An 11142-nucleotide genomic window follows, 5' to 3' on the forward strand; every position below is an offset into this window, starting at 1 on the left:
TAATTACTTATATTTCTTGAACTTTCATATGTCTAAGTTTGAGCCGGCAGATATGCTCATTTTTATAACAATAAAAAGAACGGGAAAAAAATGCACGGAGTGCAAAAATTCATTAAAGAATTTTCTCACTGTCATAACAGGTTAGTGTGGTAGGGGTGCTATATAAACTCATCATTCTTTCCTTCACTCTCACTCATGGTGCAGAAACGTAAGCATAGTAGGACAAAATAGCTCGGCAAAACACGGTGAAACACAATAAAACAGCTATACAACTAAACACATTTTGTAAAAAACCCACACTTAAACCCAAATCCGTCCAGACAGGCAAAGGGAATGATATCCCAGAATCCCTTGCGGTGCCGATCTAACGGCAGCACCAAAGTTACACTTACTTAATTGAATTAATTTGAACGAAAGGAAAAATTTGTCTGAAAACTATGTGTTATTTTTAAGGTGACCTAACAAAAAAAATGATTTATCTTAACTGAAGCAAATAATTAAGTTAGATCAAAGTAAAAAAGTTTATCTTTCCAACATCCATATGTGGTCTTATCACCCTCTCATGGTGGAAAAAGTATTATCTGAGCTTTTTCATCCACTAAGTCATCTTTAAATGGACACGCCATGCTGCTTCACCTCTCTGTAAACAAACTAAGCTTCAACTAAACCTGCTCCAGACCAGGTTATGTTCAGAGCATGAGTTGCCATAGTAACTTGACCTACCCTGAAACATACCTCCATTTCTGGAACCAAAAGCTGAGGTTATCAACTTCCTTAGCCTCAAACTTATCGTGGGAGCTAGCATAACCGGCTTTCTGGAATACCCCCCAGGTGTCCTTGGGGATGATACTGAACCTCAGTGGCTTGGCCTTTCACTGATTTAGGAGTGGAGGAACGGGATTGTAAAGTGCAAAAGGTTGAAAAAGTGCTATATGAGTGCATTCCATTAATGCACATTTTCTGTGTTTTCTTTTTGTAAGTCCTGCATTTTTATATTCTGAGGTTGCAACAACTTGCTTTCTTCACAAGCTTTGTGCAGGCAATGTTATTTTATGTTATGATGAGTGACTTGGATTAGGGTGCTCATTCTTGTATTCTGAAAAGAAGGCAGTGGAGTCAAAAACGGACATCAGGGCACAGAGTGTGCAAGTGTGTGATTGCAAAGCCGCTCCCCTGCTGAGACGCCTTGATTTCCTGAGCTTTTAGATGGAGGGGCTAAAACAACAACATAAACATGTTTCAGTTATATGTCATACTAACACTCTACCTCTCCCCCTGCACCAGCCACTCCCCCCAGCTAAAGTTACACGTCCTGACGCAGGATGGGGCACCGGCCTGCTGTACAAACTGATGATCTAACCAAAGCTGGTGCAGTCCTGTGCTTTTGCTTCAACATTTTCTTTTTGTGTGTGTGCACAAACACAAACCTGTGTGTTTCTTTGCTACTCCAAACAAAGAGCAAAAGCAATATTAACTACATTTGAACAAAAGAAATCAGTAAAAATCTTATAATAAAATGTAAAGCCCTTTGCTGTTGTTTTTGTGACATTTTGCAATAAGACAAAGACAGAGGTTTGCATGGTTTGCGTCAAGTGTTGTTCATCCAAGACTGTTTTTCACCTTTTTTGAAGACCCGTTAATTGCCGTTGTTAAAAACCCGTTGATTGTTTTCAGTTTAGAAGTTTGATATTGTTGGTTTTTACCAATGAGCTATGAAATGCTAGAGATGCTACGCTGACCTGTTACCATTGTCCAATGCAGGGGTGGACTTACCATTACGCAAAGGTGGCAATCACCTGGGGCCCCGAGCTGAACATTTAATAAGATTGTCTAAAATAAACTTTATGCCCATAATTAATTATCTCATGAAAAGACACCCAAAATCATCACTGCTGTGGCATAAGATTGATCATGTAAAAGTGTTTGGTCCTCCCCCGTCCTTCTGCAGCAATGGTATATTCCAGTCAACAGCAAGTGAGTTAGTGAGTGATTTCCAGCTCAATTGGGCGATTTTTTATTCTGACAATGCGGGCCAAAAATGCTTTAGGCAGTTTAACATAATTTAGGCAGGTTTGGGATCGGTTCTGTAGCTTTTAGTTTCTGGTTAAAATATGTTTTAAGCAGGGAAGTACGGTTTTAGGAGAAGCAGGTGCCAGCAGTGCTTCACCTTCCTGCCGTCTTTCTCACCTTTCGTCATCAAATCAAGCTTTATTTGTAGAGCACTGTTACAACGCAAGCCACTCAAAGTGCTTTACATAAAAGCATAATCAAATGTAAAAACAAAAGGCTAAGATAATTAAATATTTTGTTTAAAACTCGCACAATCCCAACCCCCCCCCCCCCCACACACACACACGCACGCAGTGATAAAATGAATGGTAAAAATATCCAATGCAGAAACCTGGCTTTGTACTGAAGTGGGGAAGCAATGTTTTGGTGTGTAGTTCTCCACATCAGTGACCCCCCACCCCACTTCACAGAATACACTACCATAGGACCCCCCAGATCCAGACAAAGAGCCATACCTGGGAGATCCCATTGCAACGACACCGTTCAGTGAGAAGGGTCAGTCACTGATGTGGGGGACCCCTCTGAGGAAAACACTGGAGTTACAACTAAAATGTAAAAGGAATAAAATAAAAATGTAAATAGATTTAAAAACAAAAAAAACAAACAAATAATTATATAAATAAACCCCAATAGACATAAAATGGTAAATGTGAATAAATACATAAATATATAGATAAATAAATAAACAAATAAATAAATAAGAATGCATAAATAAATATGTACACATACACATATATGAAATTGGTAAAAAGAGAACATAAAAAACATCATATGTGCCTAAATTTAAACTAAAAGTTAGATTAAAAAGGTAGGGTTTGAGCCTTCCTTAAAAAACATCAACAGTCTCTGTGGCCCTGAGGCTCTCTGGGAGGCTGATCCACAGACGAGGTCTATAATAAATGAATGAGGGCTCGCCGTTTGTTTCAGTTCTAACTTCTGGAATAACCCAATGGCCTGTATCAGAGGACCTCAGGGTTCGCGAGGGCTCATACTTTAAAATGTATAAAGATAAATATAAAGGCCCAAGACCATAAAAAACATTTATAAACCAATAAGAGAACTTTAAAATCATTTTCTCAAACGCACTGGAAGCCAATGGAGCATTTTAAAAAGGGTTTAATGTGTTCCTGCCCACTTGTCCTTGTCAGCACATGTGCGGCTGAATTTTGTAGGCAGTTGAAGGTTTGATGTCCTTGTTCTGGAAGATCAGAGAGGAGAGCATTACAATAATATAATCTACTGGAAATAAAAGCACACGTTCGCACCTCTGGGCTGGCAAGAGTGAGAAATGGGCGGAGTCTGGCAATAGTTTTAAGATGATAAAAACCTGTTTTTGTTATATTTTTAATTTGTGGGATCAAATTTATCTCAGAGTCAAAAATAATGCCCAGGTTTCTCACACACTGAGGAGTTTTGTAATTTTTTAGTTTAGATAAAAAAAAATCTCTCTTGGTCTTCAGAACAGATATCTAAAACCTCTGTTTTGTCCTGGTTGAGCTGTAGGAAGTTCTCAGCCATCCATGACTTAATGTCTAAAATACATTTTAAGAGTATGTTGACCGATTCTTCAGGAGACGTAGCGATGTAGAGTTGAGTGTCATCAGCGTAGCTATGTAAACAAACGGCATGCCTCCTTTTGAAATACCCTACAGGCAGTATATATAGATTAAAAAGTAATGAGATGTAAAGCCTACTGATAATAAAATATATGTGTTCACACTAACCTGTTCCATAAATTCAAATTATAAGTTTGATTCTAATAATATAATCATTTTTATTCTCAAAATTGCTTGCGCGGTCTGCAAGCTCTGCCACATAAGAGATTGCACAATACTGAGTGAAGTCAGGTTGATCGTCTTTTAGTTTACTTAGCATATGCAACTGATGTAAAGCTTATTATTATTAAAGCTTATTATTATTATTTTACATTCTAGACATTTTTATTCCATTTACTCCCTTTCAATATGATAGATCATGTGTTACATGTTTGTCTGTCGTCAATTTAGGCAGAATGAGGCAGAAAAACATCTGAGCTTTTTTTATATATTAACATAAACAATACATGAATGCATAACGTTTCACAAAAACAGGTTTTCAAAAATCAAACTTCTCTTTATTACGTTTCACAAGAACAATTGCTTTTATTTGTATCTCACCTAATTTATGAAAAGTAAAAATACAAGAACAATTTAAAGTTAAACTAGAATTTCTATGGTGTTGAATCATTTATGTTTTTTTTACTTTTCTTTGTTTTGTTTTTTTAAACATCAGTGGTTGTTAGTAAAGTTAAATAAGAGTCCATTATTTCACATTTTTCTCTGACCAACTACGAAAATGGTGGATGTAATATCATAAAAACATGTGTTAAAGTTGGACTTTCAATCAAATCAGAATGTAATGAATAATGGATAATTAATTACTGCTAATTAATCACTGATTAAGACACGCCTTGGTCTGGACACTGCAGCCAAGGGTGGTTGCCTTGGAACGGAACAACTGAACCAAAATGGTCACCGTGACCGACGTAAACACAGTAGGAATGTAGCAACAAGTGAGCCGCAGACAAATGTAAAGCAATGATTGTCATGTTCTCAAATAGTGTTTATTTATTAGAACATTTATTTTAATACCGTTGAAAATGCTTCTTACATGCTTTTCTGTCTTTTTACGCGGCACACACTTATTGCTGCTGTGACGTCATCCTAAAAAATACCTTGTAGTTTCCTAACAGAAATCTCTCAGAATAATGCCATAACACCACAACGATGAGACGCAAAATGTGATGAATGCAGACTCATTAAAACAACTTTTAGCATGGTCTACATTATGTCTCACAGTTTTCCAGTTTATGTGTCATAAACACTTAGCGTACCTTCTTAGTTGTCTTCTTGTCAGTAACTGCCTTGCAGCATGCGTCCTCCGGACCAAAAAAAGGGGGATAAAAAGTGTTGTACCAGAAGTTGATACAGGTTTTAAAATAGATCAGCGAGATATAAATTTGAATCAGTAAAATTACTGCAAAGCGCAGTTATTCCAAGATTCTTGTCGTTAGTTGCTTTGCCCTCCCTCATAATTCCTGACCAATGAGTGAAAACATCTTTAGTCATGTTGTTTTCTTTACAAGCTTTGGTTCGAATAAGGAAAGGCTGCTTAACGGCAGTCTGTTAACAGACCAAACACAAGGTTCAGGGCTCCATCCGGACCAAATTAAGCAGACTGGGTCCGGACCAAATGGTTTTCCCAGTCTGAATACACCCTAAATCTGGGAGTGGTCTCGCTCTTTACCTTGATAAGCTTCTCTCTCCCGACACTCCAAGTCATCAGCTGATCAGCTTCTCCTTGAGGTACAGAGGTCTAAAAGGAAGTGTAGGGGTGAATGAGCCATTTCTATCTGTGCTCCAAAGCTTTTGAACACTTTTCCACTAAATATGAGACAAGTGTCTTCACTATTCATTTATAAAAGTCGATTGAGGACTCATTTTCATGGCCAAGCTATTATGACATTTTGCTCTGTTATTTTATACTCATGTTCTTTCCTTCACATTTTCATTTATTTTGGTTTTATGTTTTTATTCACTTACTACATTTAATTTTTATTATTATGTTTCGTTTTTAATGTCAAGCGCTTTAGTCAATTTTAATTGTGTTAAAGTGCTTAATAAACAAAGTTGATAATGATGGTATTGGAGAGGTCTGTTAACAATGACACATGGCTCAGCAGATGCTGTAAAATGACCAAAAAATGACTAATTTTGGTTTGATTTTAAAAAGAAAAAAACTCTTAATATCACAAAAATGAGACCCAGCCCGTGGTATTAATTTTTCAGTACAACAACAACAGGTGTATGACATTTCTATCTTTTCTATACATAATTACATCTTATATGGGAAACACAATGTATAACTGATGCATGGTTCTGATACCATTCAAATCTGCACACACTAAGATTTACACAAACTGTTAGACTCCTTGGTCCGTGTTTCAAGATGGGTCGGGTGGGTAGCCAAGCTCCCTGCAGAACAGATTTGCCCATTGTATGTGGGCCTGTCTCCACCAGGGGTGCCATTACACGGTTCCCATTGAGTTGCTCCTGGCCCCATCTGTGCACTTGGCTCTTTCTTCTTCACTCGCTGCTACTGAGGTAATCCTGGTAAGTTTCTTTTCTTCTCTACTCTATAATCTGTTTAAATTAAGCAGGTGTTCCCCTGTGATTTGAGGTCGAGCATACAGTTAAATACTAAGGTCATCCTCCAAAAAAAAAAATAAGATCGGTGGTCCTGCTAGAAAACATGGGAACAGTCCCAAATCTATGCTACCATTGACTTTGAATGGGTTTGGTTTGTGCTGACATCATCATCACTACAAGATCAGCCAAAACATTCACCATTCTGAGAATTATACGACACTTTTCGCAAAGGTAGATGTGAAAACAAGAATGCAATCCCCTCTTTTCATTGGGGCTTTATTTATGTCACAGAATAAGCAATGTTAAAGAAGAAAATGGAAAAAGCATTTTGGAGGATGGATTTTGAATTTTATTTTTGAGTCATTTGATGCAGTTACATTGTGAAAATGAAAAAGCATTTCTGTTAATCCATTTTAATTGTCAAATTAGACATTTCTAAATGAATTTTGCTACACATTTACCAGAAAACTTTTTAGGAGCTGGTTTAGCTCGTGCTGGTTTGCGGTGCCTTCTGTCCGTGAAACCAGTGTTCAATTCCGGGCTGCTCCCTGTTCCCTTCTCTACTTCTGTGCCGGTCCCAAGCCCGGTTGCTTTGAGAGGGTTGCGTCAGGAAGGGCATCCAGCGTAAAACATTGCCAAGTTTACCATGCGACACGTTTGCTGTGGCGACCCCTGATGGGAAAAGCTGAAAGGGAAACAACAACAATTTACCAGATAACTTTTTAAAAATAAAATGTTAAATACTATTTTCATTATCATTTTAATTAACTGTCAGAATGAGCGGTGTTGAAAAAGAAAAAAAAAGCGGTTTGGAAGATTGCTTTTACTTTTTAATTTTGAGTCAACAAATGCAGCATCATTTGGAAAATAAAAAAGCATTTCTGGTTTTGACTTTTATTTTTAATTATGCTGCAGAAATGCTTCCATACATTACACATCCTGGCCTTCAGTAATGCTACGTCTGTATCTCTCAACCAGTCATTAACAATTTTATTATGCAGAAACAAACTTTACATTGCATATTGAAAATTCCTGTTGCCACAATAAATGCCCCTAAATAAACTGAATAAACACAACAGTATACAAATCTCGTTATGCAACTACAGCCAGCAAAATACATTGAAAATAACCACATAATTTGAATATTTTTTTTATGATATTTATCATTTCACTCATCAAAAAATCATATTATTTTTATTTATTATTTATCATTATTTTCTCTCTCTTAATTTTAAGTGTGTTAAGCTTATATTCTTCAATTTGTCAATGTCTAAGGAGAGGCACTCTTGTTCATGGGGTGGGTAGGGGGGTGTTAAGATAAGACTGTGAATAAGAGAAAGCATGACCTAAATACTGTTGATAAAGTTGCAATTTTTGTAATGGTTGACTCGAGTGAAATTTTAAATTTTAAATTGTGTTTCTGAATTTTATTTTTATGGCTTTAAAAATTTAATAAAAAGAATGTGGCAAAAAAAGAAAAAATCAGATTATTTGAAGACAAAATCCATCCTCCTCTCTTTCCTCAGTTCGATCACGCTGTTACAGACATTATCGCGCTTCAGTTTCATAAAGGCCAGTGCTGAGAGCCGAGTCTGTCCAGTTGTGTTTCTGCGTAGGTTTTAATTCGCTTTAGAGCCAAAAATATCCGCTCAACGGCTGCAGTGGACATGTGGATGATCAGTGCCCAACACACAAATCGGTACTGCTGCTTCACGATTTCACTCAGATTATTCTGATGAAATAAGTCATGAAGATCAGTGAGAGATTTTCCTGCTGAGTCATCCATGGTGTAAACTGGTCAAACTGGGAAAAGCAGCATGTGTCTTCCTGAAACTTCTGTCCAATCAGAAGGTCTGAATGCTGTGACATTGCCTAAGCCCTGCTGACACCAACTCAAAATCTGACTGGTTGAAAGAAATTAATGTCAGACATTGATTTAGCATCACAGACTGAGTGGTGTTAAAGAGGCTTTTTCTTTTTAATTTTGAGTCAACAAATTCAGCTTCATTTAAAAAAGTAAAAAAGCATTTCTAATATTGGCTTTTATTTTTAATTATGCTACAGAAATGCTTCCACAGTAGTGCACGGTCTGCTACTGGTTTCAAAGAAAGAGCTGCATGCCGGCATAAGCCAACACATAGGAGCAGTTTATGTTGTGGATCCACTGGCAAGGATGCCGTACAACCCAATGAAAAGAAACAAAAATCGAGGCCCAGCGAGCAGTCCCACTCTGAGTGCAAAAAGTGGCTTGGCCACAAAACAGCTCTGCTTGTTTTACTTGCTCTGCACCACCCCCGCAATCAGGACACAATTGACAATACCTGTGCGGCAGGTAAATCCAGTCCACCCTGCTACATAAATAGGTCTGTCATGCAGGAATCGAGGGAAACAGCATCTTTCCGTCAACATTTTCTATGTCAGATTTCCTTTTCAGTAGTTTTTCTTGGCCTCATATTTTATGTAACCTTTCCGGTGTGTGAAAATCAATGCCAGATGTTGATTGCAGTGGAATAACAGAGCTGGTGGAAACAGAGTGCGAAGCTTGGACTTCCTGCTGGACTGAAGTGAAAGTTCTGAACAAAACAGCACTTGTCATCATTTCACTGTCACAGTTGATTTTCAACAAAAAAAATGAATGTCATGACCACATGACTTTCATGACCAGCATAAAAAGCAGAACATCGGACTTCATGATGTCCATTAAACATATGATTTTCTGATAGTTGAGTTTTAAAATCCTGAAAAAATCCTCACCAGTAACACAACGTCCTAGTTTGGAATAGGGGCTAGATTTAAATGGCCTTTGGAAAAAACATATCTTTCTGTCAGAGCATGTACAAACACTGCATCTTAATAGTAGGAATGATGTTCTGCAACCTTTAGGAGATTATTTGGATGGATGACCCAATATCCTGTTGGCATTTTCATTATCTGTTGCAAAAAAATTGTAAAATATATAATATATAGCGTAGCACTGTGGTTGAGCAATGCAAGAAAAGTTAGCAGATACTGTATTGTAGTTGATCAACAAAGGTCCTACCATCCTTACATCATGGGACCTTATAACCGCGGTGAACAAACACATTTGTCAGGCACTGGTCAACATAATCCTGCACTTTAAAGTGATTGTCCTAATTATAAATGTTTAGCATTTTTCTTTGACCCTTGTGATGTTTGGCCTTGGTTTTACTAATGTAGGGATCTACATAGCTATGAACAGATATGCTATAAGTACTGCTAATCTCCTCCCTCATATATGGAAACTGCAGCGAATGTTGATAAGTTTTGTCTCTTTTTCAAAATGTAGTATCATTCATTGCTTGTTGCAATGTTGTGTATTTAGATGCCTCTCAGTTGCACACCTCATGCACTCTCTTCTGTGTACTTTGTTCCACACAGTGGTGCAGTGTGTTCATCATTTCCTGGCTGAGGGGAGGTAATGCTTACACGGGGAAACTGTGTCATGTCATAGACGCCCCTGATTATGGGCGCTGTGGGACCACAGCCAAACCCAATATACAGTAAACAGAGCACAGGGTGAGCCTCAGTGTGATTTGTGTTTGTGTGCAACTACAGTAAAGATTCAAAGACCAGAGGCAGGCACACCTCTCTGAGGTGGATGCAACAGCGAGCTAACCCAAATTCAAGTTACACATGATCTTTATGAAAACCTGAGGGACTATGACTTGAATTACTTCCTAAGACAACGTTGTGAAGCTGTGAAATGATCTTGCCTTGCAAATAGTAGTTGTGAAGCCCCCATAGTGTCACATCATTGAAATCTGCAATGACCTGTTTGCGGTGCCAAAGTAAATGTGATCGTGGATGGAAATCATTGGTCTTGTTGAGCTGCGTAGTAGCATACACTAAGTATTAGCCATGAATGACTCAAAGATCAAATGAACAAGAAAGCATGTAAGAAGTGGACGAAAACAAGGGGACGATTGTTTCAATCAATCAGGGTCAGTCTGGAAGCTGTCCCCAAACAGCTGTCCTCTTCTTCCTCACCCCACAACTCGTTGGGGTGTTGTGTGTGTGTGGGGGGGGGTCATTCTGCAATGCCTCTTGGAGGTGGGGCTACTTGACAGTGGTCTTGCCTGTTTGGTCACTACACGGCTTCAGGCCCCTTCCCTCTCGGTTTTAACTGCACCGTAGACATGTAGAGCCCCTTGGTGGGGGGGACCTTCGATCCTTCACCACCAGTAATCAGGAGGTGTCCTCACAGTTCCCTTCCTGCCAATTTTAACCGCATCTTTTATTAAACACATCCCTTACCCCACCACAATATACACAAAAAAGTCTCCTCTCTTCACTCAGGGAGGGGGATCCTTGAGTTCTCTGGCTAAACCATGAGCCAGAGATGACATCACATCAGAGTCTCGGGGTGTCCATGTCCCTGTGGTGCTGGTTCTTGTCCTTGTCTAAGTGCTGGGCCTCTTTAAATTTCCTATCAGTGGAGGAGCCTGGTTGGCTCATCTTTACCACGCTCGCCTGGGACCTCCACTTCTCTTGGACGTTATCTTCTTTGGCGGAGGAGGTGCCCCCTGCCTTGCTCTCTACTGTGGGTGGTTGCCTGGAGCGTGGGGCGTGTCTCCCTCGGGGGGCCCTGGTTGCTCCGAACTCCTGGTTGGCGGTGGGCTGCTCTCCAGTTCTACTATAAGAGCAGCTGTCAGGAGGAACCTGGCTCCCACTCCTGCTTTGGTGGGGGTCTTGGTGTGGGGGTGAGCGGGGAATTGTTGACATTCCATCCTCCACCACAGTAAAACACAAACACACACCTGAGCACAGGTGTCAACTCACCTCTGCACAAATAGTATACGTGACTGAATGAAATGCTTTACACCCCTTTCTGTTCTTCCCCTTCTTTTGAACCCTTATCCCCCAT

Source organism: Oryzias latipes, chromosome 5, assembly GCF_002234675.1.
Source record: "Oryzias latipes chromosome 5, ASM223467v1".
Classification (NCBI taxonomy): Eukaryota; Metazoa; Chordata; class Actinopteri; order Beloniformes; family Adrianichthyidae; genus Oryzias; species Oryzias latipes.